Here is a 16,416-nt window from a genome sequence, read left to right on the forward strand (position 1 = left end):
TGTACAGTCTTGTATTCAAATACATTACAGTGACCTTTGTTAAACAGATAAACCACAGGGAAAGTTTTGGGATTTACAAACTACAGGTCACTAAGTACCCTGGTTTAATTGATGATATGATCCTCTTACCTTTCCTGTAGGGTCGTGAGATGTCCATTTACTGTCATCTAGTCAACTTTTTGCTCTATTGCCTTCAGCTATGTCTAGACTGTTGTGGTCCGTGTTTTCTGTGTTCTAGTGTACTATAAAATAGATGGCTCTCCTATTCTTAGCACTTTGCCCAGTCATATTCAAGGTTAGAACTACCTTTCTATGGGTTCTGATCATTCTAGTCTTGACTTGCATTTTTCATAACATAATTACAGTATTTCCCTTTTGAACGTCTATAGTATTGCTTACTAGGTATTGTCCAATGAATTCTGTAACCACTCCCTCTTCAAATCAGGGTTGATTGGAAAAAGCTGTTTAAAAGAGGACATTGTATTATCATATCGTTGTACTCCCTGACGAAGTCCATGCAGCCGAAACGAGTCCGTTTTTAAATTTTGTTTCCATTGAACATGCCGTACAAATAAAGGCATTTTAATGTCCACTAATACACATCAAATACATTCACAGTCATGCAACCATGCGCGCACAAACACACACACACACACCAGGGTTGGGCTCAATTCAATTGAAATTCAAATTGAATTGGCCCCACCCCACAGGATGTAGAATTGTTATTTAATTTTGAGTGACGGGGAGTAGAATTTAATTCAGTGCAATTCAAAGAAATTCTACTCAGTAATAGAACATGAGTTTCATTGAATGTGACAGGCCTCACTTCCAGATATCAAAGAATACGTCACTTTTCTCTGGTAACTGTCCATATACTCTTTCAACCTTGGTGCTTAGAATAGCCAAATATATTTCCACCTTCTTTATGAAGGCCTCAGGGTCAACTTGAGGGTTAAACTAATGCCTTCTAGGAAATGTGGTATTTCCCCGATATTGCAGAAAATTGAAGTGATTAATTTAATATCGTCCAAAAGGTTATACTTTTGACTCATCTGTCCATAGATCATTCTTCCAAGTCTTAATGATCATCCAGGTGCTTCCAGGTGCTTTTTGGAAAACTTTAGTCAACTTTTTTGGATGAGATGGGTCCCATTATGTTTGGTGAAAACCAAACACTACATTCCACAGTAAAACCTCATACCTCATATCAAGCATGGTGGGGGTAGTTTGATGGTTTGGGAATGCTTTGCTGCCTCAAGACCACACCTCAAGACCACTTCTACAGGAGAATATCAGGCGATCCGTCTGTGAGCTGAAGCTGAAGCACAGATGGGTCATGCAGCAAGACAATGATCCAAAACACACAATGAAGTCTACATGACAATGGTTAAAAACAACAAATTAGACATTCTGGAATGGCCTAGTCAAAGTCCAGACCTAATCCCAATTGAGATGTTGTGGCAGGACTTGAAACCAGCAGTTCATGCTTGAAAACCCACAAATGTCACTGAGGTAAAGCAGTTCTGCATGCAAGAGTGGACCAAAATTCCTCCTCGGCGATGTGAGAGACTGATCAACAACAACAGAAGCATTTGTTTGCAGCTAAAGGAGGCACAACAAGTTATTGAGTGTAAGGGAGCAATTACTTTTTCACACAGGAAAATTGGGTGTTGCATGATTTTGTTAATTAAATACATAAAATAAGTATCCATTTGTATTGTGATTTTGTGATATTGTGATTGATCTAATATTAGATTTTGGTTGAAAATCCAAAAATAGAGAAAATCAGAAAGGTGGCAAATACTTTTTCATAGTACACCCAATACAGAAAATAACAGGCATTTAACTGAATTCAATTGTAATTCATTTAAATTAAAATTTGAATTGCAATTCTGTATCCTGTTTACTGCTTCAATATTTTTATGGCATCATGAATTCAGCAATCACTCAGGTTAATGTCAGTAATTGCAAGAGCAATATGACACTTCACACAGTAGAGCCCATAACTAGCCATGACAGCCTGTTTTTCTCTCTCAACAGATGTTTCTTGCAACACATCCCAGCTGTCATGTGTTTACACACACTTCATTATGGTAATTTTGTCAGGGCACGTATGGTGTACAACTCACAAAGAACACAGTTCAACAAGGGACAACTTATCTAAAATCTGAAATTGTAGTAAATTAAACATGAATTATATATTTTTGGGGGGATCAGTGATAAACAATGGCAAAATATTCATTTGATTTAAATAAAATAAAAATACATCTCAGATCTGGTGACATGAAATTAGGAAAATTCAGATTTAACTAAGAAGAGGCATCAAGTGCAGGAAGTCTATTTAAGGAGCAGAGTAGATTGCACAGCTGGAAGTAAGAGAACTCAGGGAGAGAAGACAGACTTCATGAAGAACTACAAGCCATATACAATATATTTATATATATTTTTCGTACTCATCTTTTAAATCCAATTATGCCTTGCTACCTTCCTCAGGGGAAGAAGCTATAGGAATACAGAACATCTGCTACTGTTTTGTGGCTGGTTCGCGTGACGTCGGTCCCTTGAGCCTCGGTAATGCTGTGCAACCGTACCCCATCACACCATGTACTTCTGTATCATCTACCTGTGAGTGGGAGACAAACACGGAAACATACAGACAAAAATAGCACCTACAGAAAAAAGCCTCCATGTCCCTCTGTCTGAAGCACCTCTTGATGTATGCCCTACAACGGTGCCCTTTGATATCTACACCCCGGTAATGATTTACCTCTCATCACCCAAGTTTCTACTTCAGTTGTCTCACTGGTGGTGAGTTAGACATGGCCAAGTGAGCCCAGTTACACTTCAAACAAACTTCTGCAGTCTATTTCTCTGCCCTCAGCGGGGACTTTTATTCCCGGCAGAGATAATTGTATTCTCTGTCTGTTCGAGATGGTGGCTGATAAATTGAATGTTAAATGTTATTCCTGTGTAACAACGTGGGGATGTTATTTCCTGTAGTCTGGATTAGGTTTGTGAGTCACATCACCATAAAATGGATGAAATCACTGCTGTATATAAGACAACGACCATAAATATACAGTACAGCTGTTTATGTGAATAAGCTTAAGGTCTTTAAGTGGAGGGTCTGAATGTTGCATCACTGAGGATGTGGGATAGGACAATTACATGATGTTCCATACAGTACCTCTGCTCAGTGTATTTTCAGGCGTTAAATACAGAAGCTACCTCTTAGAGTTACCGTAAAATTAGATCTGGACATCCAAAACGTATTGTCTTACACGTCCAGATAATAAGCCCTTAATGGACTTTGAATGGTGTAGTACAAACCTTCACCGGCCACTAACTAGCATTTCAATGGGACTCCTCAGCACTTCAGCCCTCTTCACTGTCCCTACTCCCCTGAGCCTACATTGTATATGGGTGAATCAATTTCAACATCCATGTCCCTCAAAGTCTATTCCGGGGTTGCGTCGTGCTCTTTGAAATTCAGGTTGACCAATGGAAAATAACTAAACACCTATTGCTACTATGGCCTGTCAATGTCTGGAATATACAGTTGAAGTCGGAAGTTTACATACACATAGGTTAGAGTCATTAAAACTCGGTTAGGACATCTACTTTGTGCATGACCCAAGTAATTTTTCCAACAATTGTTTACAGACAGATTATTTCACTTATAATTCACTGTATCACAAATCCAGTGGGTTAGAAGATTACATACACTAAGTTGACTGTGCCTTTAAACAGCTTGGAACATTCCAGAAAATGATGTCATGCCTTTAGAAGCTTCTGATAGGCTAATTGACATAATTTGAGTCAATTGGAGTTGTACCTATGGATGTATTTCAAGGCCTACCTTCAAACCCAGTGCCTCTTTGCTTGACATCATGGGACAATCAAAAGAAATCAGTCAAGACCTCAGGAAAAAAATTGCTGACCTCCACAAGGCTGGTTCATCCTTGGGAGCAATTTACAAATGCCTGAAGACACCACGTTAATCTGTACAAACAATAGTACGCAAGTATAAACACCATGGGACCACGCAGCCATCATACCGCTCAGGAAGGAGACGTGTTCTGTCTCCAAGAGATGAACGTACTTTGGTGTGAAAAGTGCAAATCAATCCCAGAACAACAGCAAAAGGACCTTGTGAAGATGCTGGAGGAAACAGGTACAAAAGTATCTATATCCACAGTAAAACGAGTCTTAATCGACAGCAAGGAAGAAGCCACTGCTCCAAAACCACCATGAAAAAGCCAGACTACGGTTTGCAACTGCACATGGAGACAAAGATCATACTCTGGTCTGATGAAACAAAAATAGAACTGTTTGGCCATAATCACCATCGTTATGTTTGGAGGAACAAGGGGGAGGCTGGCAAGCCAAAGAACACCATCCCAACCGTGAAGCACAGGGTGGCAGCATCATGTTGTGGGGGTGCTTTGTGGCAGGAGGGACTGATGCACTTCACAAAATAGATGGCAATATGAGGCAGGAAAATTATGTGGATATATTGAAGCAACATCACAAGACATCAGTCAGGAAGTTAAAGCTTGGTTGCAAATGGATCTTCCAAATGGACAATGACCCCAAGCACTTCCAAAGTTGTGGCATAATGACTTTAAGGACAACACAGACAAGGTATTGGGGTGGCCATATCAAAGCCCTGACCTCAATCCCATATAAAATGTGTAGGCAGAACTTAAAAAGGGTGTGTGAGCAAGGAGGCCTACAAACCTGATTCAGTTACACCAGCTCTGTCATGAGGAATGGGCCAAAATTCACCCAACTTATTGTGGGAAGCTTGTGGAAGGCTACCTGAAACGTTTGACCCAGGTTAAACAATTTAAAGGCAATGCTACCAAATACTAATTGAGTGTATGTAAACTTCAGACCCACTGGGAATGTGATGAAAGAAATTAAAGCTGAAATAAATAATTCTCTCTGCTATTATTCTGACCATTTACATTCTTAAAATGAAGTGGGGATCCTAACTGACCTAAAACAGGGCATGTTTACGAGGATTAAATGTCAGGAATTGTGAAAAACTGAGTTAAAATGTATTTGGCTAAGGTGCATGTAAACTTCCGACTTCAACTGTAAATATACGTGTGTTCTTCTCTGTGTAGCTGGGCAGCCAAGCGTCTAGTCCACTCTCTGAACCACCAACTAGCAATCAATAGGAGTTTACTCATGGATTAGATGTACTGTACCACATCTGCAGGTGGTTATTGCAGATGAATGAACTCACTTCCCCCCACCCTACCTATCTGGGCCACTCGGTTATGTAACCAGAGAGCACTAGCCCTTCTCCATCCACTCTGTTTGTCCTCCATCTCTCCCGCTCTCTTTCCCCTCTCTTTTCTGATATCTTATTGAGTCAGTGTACACATCATGCATCTTTGTGCTCCCAGTACATGTTAGACGTAGAGACGGAGACGTAACAGCATTTTGTCTGCCCTCAATACCCACTCTGTGAAGAGGAGAAAGGCAAAGGAAGGCAGGCAGGTAGGCGGTGCAAACATACAAAGTCAACCAGGAAGGAACATCTGAGTCAGTAATAGCAGATCATAGAGATAGAGGACTCATCTTTATATCTGTGCCATTATAGCATCTGTGACAGCATGGACAGCGCCATTGGGGCTATTTGGTAAAAGACCATAAAGTCCATATTATGGCAAGAACAGCTCAAATGACAGTCCATCATTACTTTAAGACATGAAGGTCAGTCAATCCAGACAATTTCAAGAACTTTTAAAGTTTATTCAAGTGCATTCGCAAAAAACATCAAGCGGTATGATGAAACTTGCTCCGACCGCCACAGGAAAGGAAGACCAGAGTTACATTTGCTGCAGAGGATAAGTTCATTAGAGTTACCAGCCTCAGAATTTGCAGCCCAAATAAAAAGCAGACACATCTCTAATTGAGTGTATGTAACTCCTGTCTCAGCCTCCAGTATTTATGCTGCAGTAGTTAATGTGTCGGGGGGCTAGGGTCAGTTTGTTATATCTGGAGGACTTCTCCTGTCTTATCCGGTGTCCTGTGTGAATTTAAGTATGCTCTCTCTAATTCTCTCCTTCTCTCTCTCTTTCTTTCTCTCTCTCTCTCGGAGGACCTGAGTCCTAGGACCATGCGTCAGGACTACCTGGCATGATGACTCCTTGCTGTCCCCAGTCCACCTGGCCTTGCTACTGCTCCAGTTTCAACTGTTCTGCCTGCGGCTATGGAACCCTGACCTGTTCACCGGACGTGCTAAAAAAGCCAACTGACATTTACTCCTGAGGTGCTGACTTGCTGCACCCTCGATAACTACTGTGATTATTATTATTTGACCATGCTGGTCATTTATGAACATTTGAACATCTTGGACATGTTCTGTTATAATCTCCACCCGGCACAGCCAGAAGAGGACTGGCCACCCCTCATAGCCTGGTTCCTCTCTAGGTTTCTTCCTAGGTTTTGGCCTTTCTAGGTAGTTTTTCCTAGCCACCGTGCTTCTACACCTGCATTGCTTGCTGTTTGGGGTTTTAGGCTGGGTTTCTGTACAGCACTTTGAGATATCAGCTGATGTACGAAGGGCTATATAAATACATTTGATTTGATTTGATCTCAACATTAACTGTTCAGACTAGACTGAGTGAATCAGGCATTCATGGTCGAATTGCTGCAAAGAAACAACTACTAAAGGACACCAATAATAAGAAGAGACTTGCTTGGGCCAAGAAACCTGCGCAATGGACATTGAACTGGTGGAAATCTGTCCTTTAGTCTGATGAGTCCAAATTTTAGAGTTTTGGTTCCAACCGCTGAGTCTTTGTGAGAAACAGAATAGATAAACGAATGATCTCCACATGTGTGGTTCCCACCGTGAATCATGGAGGAGGAGGTGTGATGGTGTGGGGGTTCTTTAGCGGTGACACTGTCTGTGATGTTTTTAGAATTCAAATCAAATCAAATTGTATTGGTCACATACACGTGTTTAGCAGACGTTATTGCGGGTGTAGCGAAATGCTTGTGTTTCTAGCTCCAACATGTACCCAATACACACACATCTAAGTAAAGAAATTGAATTAATAATATAAACTCAGCAAAAAAAGAAACGTCCTCTCACTGTCAACTGCATTTATTTTCAGCAAACTTAACATGTGTAAATATTTGCATGAACCTAACAAGATTCAACAACTGAGACATAAACTGAACAAGTTCCAAAGACATGTGACTAACAGAAATTGAATAATGTGTCCCTGAACAAAGGGGGGTGAAAATCAAAAGTAACAGTCAGTATCTGGTGTTATTTGGATATTTAAGAATTATCTTTAAACGACATGGTCCTTTTTTTGGTGAGTTTATAAATATATGGATGAGCAATGTCAGAGCAGCATAGACTAAGATAAAGTAGAATAGAATAGAATACAGTATATACATATGAGATGAGTAATGCTAAATATGTGAACATTATTAAAGTGACTAGTGTTCTATTTATTAAAGTTGCCAGTGATTTTAAGTCTATGTTTAATAGGCAGCAGCCTCTAATGTGCTAGTGATGGCTATTTAACAGTCTGATGGCCTTGAGAAGCTGTTCTTCAGTCTCTCGGTCCCAGCTTTGATGCACCTGTACTGAACTCGCCTTCTAGATGATAGCGGGGTGAACAGGCAGTGGTTCGGGTGGTTGTTGTCCTTGAATATCTTTTTGGCTTTCCTGTGACATCGGGTGCTGTAGGTGTCCTGGAGGGCAGGTAATTTGCATCCGGGGATGCATTGGGCAGACCGCACCACGAACTGGAGAGCCCTGCGATTGCGGGTGGTGCAATTGCCGTACCAGGCGGTGATACAGCCTGACAGGATGCTCTCAATTGTGCATCTGTAAAAGTTTGTGAGGGTTTTAGGTGCCAAGCCAAATTTCTTCAGCCTCCTGAGGTTGCAGAAGTGCTGTTGCGCCTTCTTCACCACAATGCCTGTGTGGGTGGACCATTTCAGTTTATCAGTGATGTGTACACCGAGGAACCTCCACTGAGGTCCTGTCCATGTGCATAGCTCCCTCTGCTGTTTCCTGAAGTCCACGATCATCTCCTTTGTTTTGTTGATGTTGACTGAGAGGTTATTTTCCTGGCACCACACTCCCAGAGCCCTTACCTCCTCCCTGTAGTCTTGTCATTGTTGGTAATCAAGCCTACTATTATTGTGTCGTCTTCAAACTTGATGATTGCGTTGGAGGCGTGCGTGGCCACGCAGTCATGGGTGAACAGGGAGTACAGGAGGGGGCTGAGCATGCACCCTTTTGGGGCCCCAGTTCAAGGCACACTTAACCAGCGTTCTGCAGTGATACACCATCCCATCTGGTTTGCACTTAGTGGGACTATCATTTGTTTTTCAACAGGACAATGACCCAACACACCTCCAGGCTGTGTAAGGGCTATTTTAACAAGAAGGAGAGTGATGGAGTGCTGCATCAGATGACCTGGCCTCCACAATCACCCAACCTCAACCCAATTATGATGGTTTGGGATGAGTTGGACCGCAGAGCAAATGAAAAGCAGCCAACAAGTGCTCAGAATATGTGGGAACTCCTTCAAGACTGTAGGAAAAAGTTTCCTGGTGAAGCTGGTTCCGAGAATGCCAAGAGTGTGCAAAGCTGTCATCAAGGCAAAAGGTGGCTACTTTGAAGAATCTAAAATATGTTTTGATTTATTTAACACTTTTTTGGGTTACTATGTGATTCCAGATGTGTTATTTCATAGTTTTGATTTCTTCACTATTATTCTACAATGTAGAAAATAGTTTTTTTTAAAGGCTTCCACCAAAAATGTATCTTTCATCTCTCTGTGTCTCATAATTTTCCTTCAATTCGCAGGAGGCTGAATGTATCTCACAGGAGAAAGCATCCAAGTGAGTGAAACAGCACCCCACTGTCCTTCTATGTGTAGGCCATCTATCTGATGCTGTCTGGTCCAAACGAGTATGACATAGTTACCGTAAGTAGCATTGAAGGGAAGGGAGCATCTGGCCTCCCTTGACAAAAAAATCTAAAACATTTGCCAATCAGCGTTGAGCTAGACTGAGCGAGCTCAACTGTGAATGGTCCTGGTGCACCAAAAAAAAATGTCAAGGAACCAGTTTGGATTAGGCATCAATCCTATCAAATCCCATTGACAGCGTATGACATTGACAGAAAAACTTGAATTGTTGCATCTCGCTGTGTTGTTGTCCTCCAGTGGCTAGCTAGCCAGCTAGGTCAAATTTGCCCTTTCCTCAATTAGCTATGGATGGAGACAGGGATTTGGACTTGTGGTTTTACTTAATTATCCGAGACTGGCCAATGATTATAACGGAGATTCTGATCCAACCATTAATTCATACATTGTTATGCCCCTGGCCTGAGAGGATGGAAGTTCAATATGTATGTACTGTAGATGTAGAAGGCTAACGATAACTAAGTTAGGCTAGTGACCAAGCATTTTAGTCAGGTAGCCTAGGACAAAAAAAAATACAATTGTGTACTGTATGACAGAATGATAGACCATTTCGTCAACATGAAAGAGAGCAGGATGGCATTGCCGTTTCTTTACAAGTAGGGTGAGTCAACATGCTTTTCTACTTGGCTTACCCACGCACCGCTACTGCATGTTCCACTTAATATGCTCTTCACTCGTTTTTCTGTTAGATAATATGAAGGGCTGCTAGTCATCTAATTTAACCCTATCCAATTGATATGTACAGAACAGAGCAAAAATAACAGACTCTAAAATAGAATGTGTTTATGATCCTTTCAGTTTGTGAAGAAAAAGGACAGGAGTTTTCAAACATAACCAGGAATAAAAAATTATATCCAAAGCGTTGCACATCTGCACCGACAGAGCTTTGCCGAGAATACAGGATTGCACTCACACTTCTCAGAAATACATCTGGCCCACCACCCCCTCTCCACCCCTGCCACCCCGCTGATAGAAAAACCTCCTTTTAGAAAGATAAATATTTGGAAGCTGCGCGCCAGCGAGAATCAATCTTTACTCAATTGTATAAAGTTTATCTTCCATCACTAAGAATGTGGTGAATGATGGTTTTGGACGGTGCTAAGGGCTCAAAGCGGAGTCCAACCTGGCAGGGAGGCTGTACTGTCATTGGCTCATCTTCCCCCAGAGGCCCAAACCAAATGGCTAACTGTCTCTCACAACGTTGCTAGGAGGCGAAAGGTCTTCGGAGCAGAGACTGTAATTATGTAATACAAATTGTGACATGTATCTTTCTGTCTCTGTCTGTGGTAGACTAATGATACAGCGCATTCGGGAAGTATTCACACCCCTTGACTTGTTCTAAATTTTGTTACGGATCTCTTCGTACTTTGCTCCGTTTGTCTTTCCGTCGACCCTGACTAGTCTCGCAGTCCCTGCCACTGAAAAACATCCCCACAGTATGATGATGCCACCACCATGCTTTACTGTAGGGATGGTGCCAGGTTTACTCCAGACGTGACGCTTGACATTCAGGCCAAAGAGTTCAATCTTGGTGTCATCAGACCAGAGAATCTTATTTCACATGGTCTGAGAGTCATTTAGGTGCCTTTTGTCAAACTCCAAGAGGGCTGTCATGTGCATTTTACTGAGAAGTAGCTTCCGTCTGGCCACTCTACCATAAAGGCCTGATTGGGGGAGTGCTGCAGAGATGGTTGTCCTTCTGGAAGGTTCTCCCATCTTCACAGAGGAACTCTAGAGCTCTGTCAGAGTGACAATCGGGTTCTTGGTCACATCCCTGACCAAAGGCCTTCCCCCCCGATTGCTCAGTTTGGCCGGGCGGCCAGCTCTAGGAAGAGTCTTGGTGATTCCAAACTTCTTCCATTTAAGAAGGATGGAGGCCACTGTGTTCTTGAGGACTTTCAATGCTGCAGACATTTTTTGGTACCCTTCTCCAGATATTTTCCTCAACACATTCCTGTCTCTGAGCTTTATGGACAATTCCTTCGACCTCATGGCTTGGTTCTTGCTCTGATATGCACTGTCAACTGTGGAACATTATAGACAGGTGTGTGCCTTTCCAAATCATGTCCGGTCATTTGAATTCAACACAGGTGGACTCAAATCAAGTTGTAGAAACATCTCAAGGATGATCAATGAAAACAGGATGCACCTGATCTCAATTTCGAGTCTTACTGCAAAGGTTCTGAGAACTTATGTAAATAAGTATTATGTATTTCTATTTTTAATAAATTTGCAAACATTTCTACAACCCTGTTTTTTCTCTGTTATTATGGGGTATTGTGTGTAGATTGAAGATTGAACCTTTTTATTTAATCCATTTTAGAATAAGGCTGTAATGTAACAAAATGTAGAAAAGGGGAAGGGGCCTGAATACTTTCCGAATGCAGTGTATATGTCCAAGTGTGTGACTATGTCTCCTTAGAGACAGCATCATGGCTCAGGCAATAGGATCCCCTGATTATCACAAGGATAATTTACGTGTAATTACTTATATCCATGACTCATGAGGAATCACAAATCCTAGCGTCTGTATGACCTCTGAAATATTTGGCTCCTAATAAAATGGTTCATTCCTCTTAAAGTCATGACTGAGGCTATAATGTGAGTTTTGTGTATCAGAATTAGAAGAATGTTTGTGTGAATTCATGTTTTATAATATATTGTACTTTATATAACATAATGGACAGAAAGGTCACCCTTACTTTTTGTTATCTGTAATGTCTGCATGTACAGTACAAGATGAGCTTTTACTGGAAAGCTAAATCAGCTGATAAGAATATAGATCTGAATGGAAAGGGACAAGGAGCATCCATTACAAAGAGTACCACACTGACCAACACAAGATATATTAGTCTGTGATTATAGCAGTTCAAAATACTCAGAGAAGAGTAATCAGGAACACATTGTGAATCTGTATTTTTAAACCCCTAGAGTTGATAGTGTGTCAATCTAAGCCCCATAATAAAAAAAATCCCCATCAAAATCTTGGATGCGTCTCAATCCATTGCATCCGCCGATGTCGCACTTCCGCATCTACAAGTGAAAGGTGGCAGAGCTAGAGCGGTGTTTGTAAGACCATGAGACGTCCCGAAAATCGGTCTTCTCACGAAAACGTCTGTAGCGTCCGAACGGTTTGGACTACAAACTATTCTGACCCCACCATGGAAAGGGGAGACTATCTACAACCCCCACAAGTGTCACGGATGGAAGTATGGAGGTAGTTTATTGCCAAAAAAAACCTCTCTGGATAGTGTTCTCAGTTTTGCACTACGACGCCCACAAGTGCCAGGGGACTCGTCTGAAGTCAGCACCGTTGATGTGTCAACTTCGGTTTGTAACTTCCCGAACCCTTTGGGCTACAAACTAATGTGACACCACTGTGGAAAGGGGAGATTCTCAAGAACAAAGTGGCATTCTCCGTCTTGCTCTACAAGCCCCAGAAGTATCACGGGACTCGTCTGAAGGCAACCGGTACCGGTTTACATTTTTTTTATGGAAAGTAGTTAATGGAAAGTAGTATGAAAGTAGTTTTGTGCCTACACAAAAAAAGGCTTAAATATGTGTAAAAAAAACGCCTCACAAGTCCTCAACTGGCAGCTTCATTAAATAGTACCCGCAAAACATCAGTCTCAACGTCAACACTGAAGAGGCGACTCCGGGATGCTGGCCTTCTAGGCAGAGTTGCAAAGAAAAAGCCATTTCTCAGACTGGCCAATAAAAATAAAAGATTAAGATGGGGAATAGAACAAAGACACTTGACAGAGGAACTCTGCCTAGAAGGCCAGCATCCCGGAGTCGCCTCTTCACTGTTGAAGTTGAGACTGCTGTTTTGCGGGTACTATTTAATGAAGCTGCCAGTTGAGGACTTGTGAGGCATCTGTTTCTCAAACTAGACACTCTAATGTACTTGTACCCTTACTCAGTTGTGCACTTGGACCTCCCACTCTTTCTATTCTGGTTAGAGCCAGTTTGCGCTGTTCTGTGAAGGGAGTAGTACACAGCGTTGTACGAGCTCTTCAGTTTCTTGGCAATTTCTCACATGGAATAGCCTTCATTTCTCAGAACAAGAATAGACTGATGAGTTTCAGAAGCAAGTTCTTTGTTTCTGGCCATTTTGGCCTGTAATCGAACCCACAAATGCTGATGCTCCAGATACTCAACTAGTCTAAAGAAGGCCAGTTTTAATGCTTCTTTAATCAGAACAACAGTTTTCAGCTGTGCTAACATAATTGCATAAGTGTTTTCTAATGATCAATTGGCCTTTTAAAATGATAAACTTCGATTAGCTCACACAACTTGTCATTGGAACACAGGAGTGATGGTTGCTGATAATGGGCCTCTACGCCTATGGAGACATTCCATAAAAAATCTGTCGTTTCCAGCTACAACAGTCATTTACAACATTAACAATGTCTACACTGTATTTCTGATCAAGTTTATGTTATTTTAATGGACAAAAAATTTGCTTTTCTTTCAAAAACAAGGACATTTCTAAGTGACCCCAAACTTTTGAATGGTAGTGTATATATATATATATACACAAAAAAGGCTTAAATATGTGTAAAAAAAAAACATATATAAAAAAAATATATATATATGTTCTGAGCTTTTTTATATCTCCTAGATAGGACAAACACTTCAAAACCTTGCTTCTTATTATTGATTTTTTGACTGTCTTTTTTGCCATTTATGAATGTGTTATTCAATACGTTTCTCTGGGCTATAGAAGAAAAGGCCAAATTCAATATTTGATCAAATCATTTTTCATATAATTTTTTGATACCTAAAGGGGTCCTAAAATGAAATTCAAAATATGAAAATCTTAAAACAATTCCAAATGTCAGCTTAGAATCTTGGTCAGGATGAGGATAATTGTAGAGTAGCTCTACTATGACCACCCATCACTCTCTCAGAAATGGTAAGCTCCCAATTGTGGTTTGTGATGGCTTTATGTGTGTGTGTGTGTGTGTGTGTGTGTGTGTGTGTGTGTGTGTGTGTGTGTGTGTGTGTGTGTGTGTGTGTGTGTGTGTGTGTGTGTGTGTGTGTGTGTGTGTGTGTGTGTGTGTGTGTGTGTGTGTGTGTGTGTGTCAGTGTCATCCTCTGTCTCCGCCGATTCCTGGTGTGTAATTTCCAGCAGTCTGCACCTAGGGCTGGCACAATTATTGTATAATCGTGTAACCATGTATGGACAATAACCGTGAACTAAATAAAAGAATCATCCTTATAGTCTTAATACATATTCATTTTAGGAGAAGGGGGATTCAATTTTAGTAGTTAATAGTTCACCCAATAGCAGCTTTTCATTTTTACATGAAGTGGGTAAAGTTAGTCATCTTTTTACGAGCAGAGCGGCACGGTTGGGAGAATCTTCTTTTCAAAAAGTTCAAAGCGGTCAGAACACCAAAGCTGTGTTGTCTTCATTAGGTATGTCGTAGGTCATTTTCAAAGATAAATAACATGCTCAAAACAATGTAAAAAAAAAAAAACTTGGTCATTTTCTTGACAATCAATCATTACCCCAAATTCCATAATCGTCACAGCCCTATCTGCACCACACTGCTTTCAGAAGTTTTTAGCATGGGAACAAGCGACGCTCGTGTAGCTTTTGGTGGTGACATCATCAGATGTGGCCCGGGACTGCTGGGGGATTTACTGGCTGCTGAGTGGATGTTGATGCTACACAGCACTCTTACTGCCAAAACACTGCAGACCTCATGGCTGAAATATTTGTTTTTAGCTTTGTATTTTGACCATCAAAAGTTCATGCAGCCTACAGCCCCATTAAGAGCTGAGAGGGGTTCTAATCGTCTGTAGTACAACTTCTCCCACTGTAACGCAACCTTTGTTGACATTGTTCAGTGTTTCTCTCAGCTGTTTTTGAATTTCGAAAGAACATTCACATTTACTGATAATTTCAAATTATGTTTCAGTTCTGTCTTAAACCAATTATAGAGGGTTTTGTTTTCTGCCCACTTCATCTTTTGAATAAAGAATCTTCCAAGAAAAATGATCCAATTAAATATTCAAATTTAAGTCGGGGTCCATAACAGTTGGGTTAAAATAAAACATAATGTCAGTCTTCCAAATCAACATAAACAGTAGATTCCCTTCAAATAAAGTATTCTAACTTAATCCCAAATCTTCTGACATGAGATTAGTCCCAAAATAAACAGTCAATAGTTTCTGGATCACAAGCACAAAACACACATTTGTCATCTATAGCAATTTTGAATCTGTGTACAATAAAGGTCTTTACAGGGAACACTCTGTGAATGAGTTTATGTGATACTTCATTCACCTTGTTAGATATACAATATTTGCTAGACAACAACAAAACGTTGTTCCAGTCCACTTGTCTCGGGCTGCATTCCAGTACATTCTAGCAGAGGGAATAGTAGCACCTTGACAGAGCTTTATTATATACATGTTATTACATTCAGAGTGTAAAATGTTAAATTCTTCAAGCTAAATTGAGGCTACAAATTACTCAACAGTTGCTGTTGGAGTACCACTATATTATCCTAAAAGAAGAACAGCACTTCTAGGGAAAGCACTAACAATGATTTGAAACTCCTGAGGAGTGATTGGAACACGGTGTGTCTTCATGCATTCAGGATAATTATATAGTTGTCCATCGTTATTCAATAATTGTTTATCCCAGATAATGCTGTTGTCAAACCAGTTCTGGAAAAACAAAGACTTGTTTTTGTATCTTATGTCTTTAATATTCCAGATTGTATATCTATGTCGGGAAAAGTTATGTTTGTACATGATATTCCAAGTCAGAAGTACTTGTTTATGAAAGTTGGCAAGTTTAATAGGGATTTTACCCACATCAAAGTTGCACTTGAGTAAGAACTCTAGACAGCCAACCTGTTGGAATATTAAATTAAGGAGTATATTCCAAATTAAATCCTTATTTCTCACTTTGGTATCCATTTGATCTTAAAGATTATATTAGCGGTTTTAAAATCCAGAGCATTCAACCCTCCCTCCTTTTCGGGCCAAAATAATGATGTGTATCATGGTGTTCCTTGGGTCATTTGTAGCTCAGTTCTTCAAACCTGGTGTTCTATGTCAATGGTCATTTAACCACTAAAGAAATACAACACAAATGAATCAGAATGTGCGTGATTGTTTGTTTGATGCGGTCTAACAAAGGAATTAACATGTGACACAGTTTCTACAAACTTTTTTGACACATTCTATACAGAAGTAGCCTGCATAATAGGATTCATTTTCTATGATGTTCTGCAAGGGGAGGACTCCACATCATTTCCAACAGTGAGCTCATGTGAGGCTGTCAATAAACATGCTATGCAACATTTTGTGACACATTCCGTACAAAAAGTAGCCTACTACATAATATTCATATTCTATGAAGTTCTCCACGGGCATGACAGTGTTGGTTGGGTAGGTGAGTCATCACAGTGTTGGGTAG

The sequence above is a fragment of the Salvelinus namaycush genome, chromosome 31 (genome assembly GCF_016432855.1).
Source record: "Salvelinus namaycush isolate Seneca chromosome 31, SaNama_1.0, whole genome shotgun sequence".
In the NCBI taxonomy this organism is placed as follows: domain Eukaryota; kingdom Metazoa; phylum Chordata; class Actinopteri; order Salmoniformes; family Salmonidae; genus Salvelinus; species Salvelinus namaycush.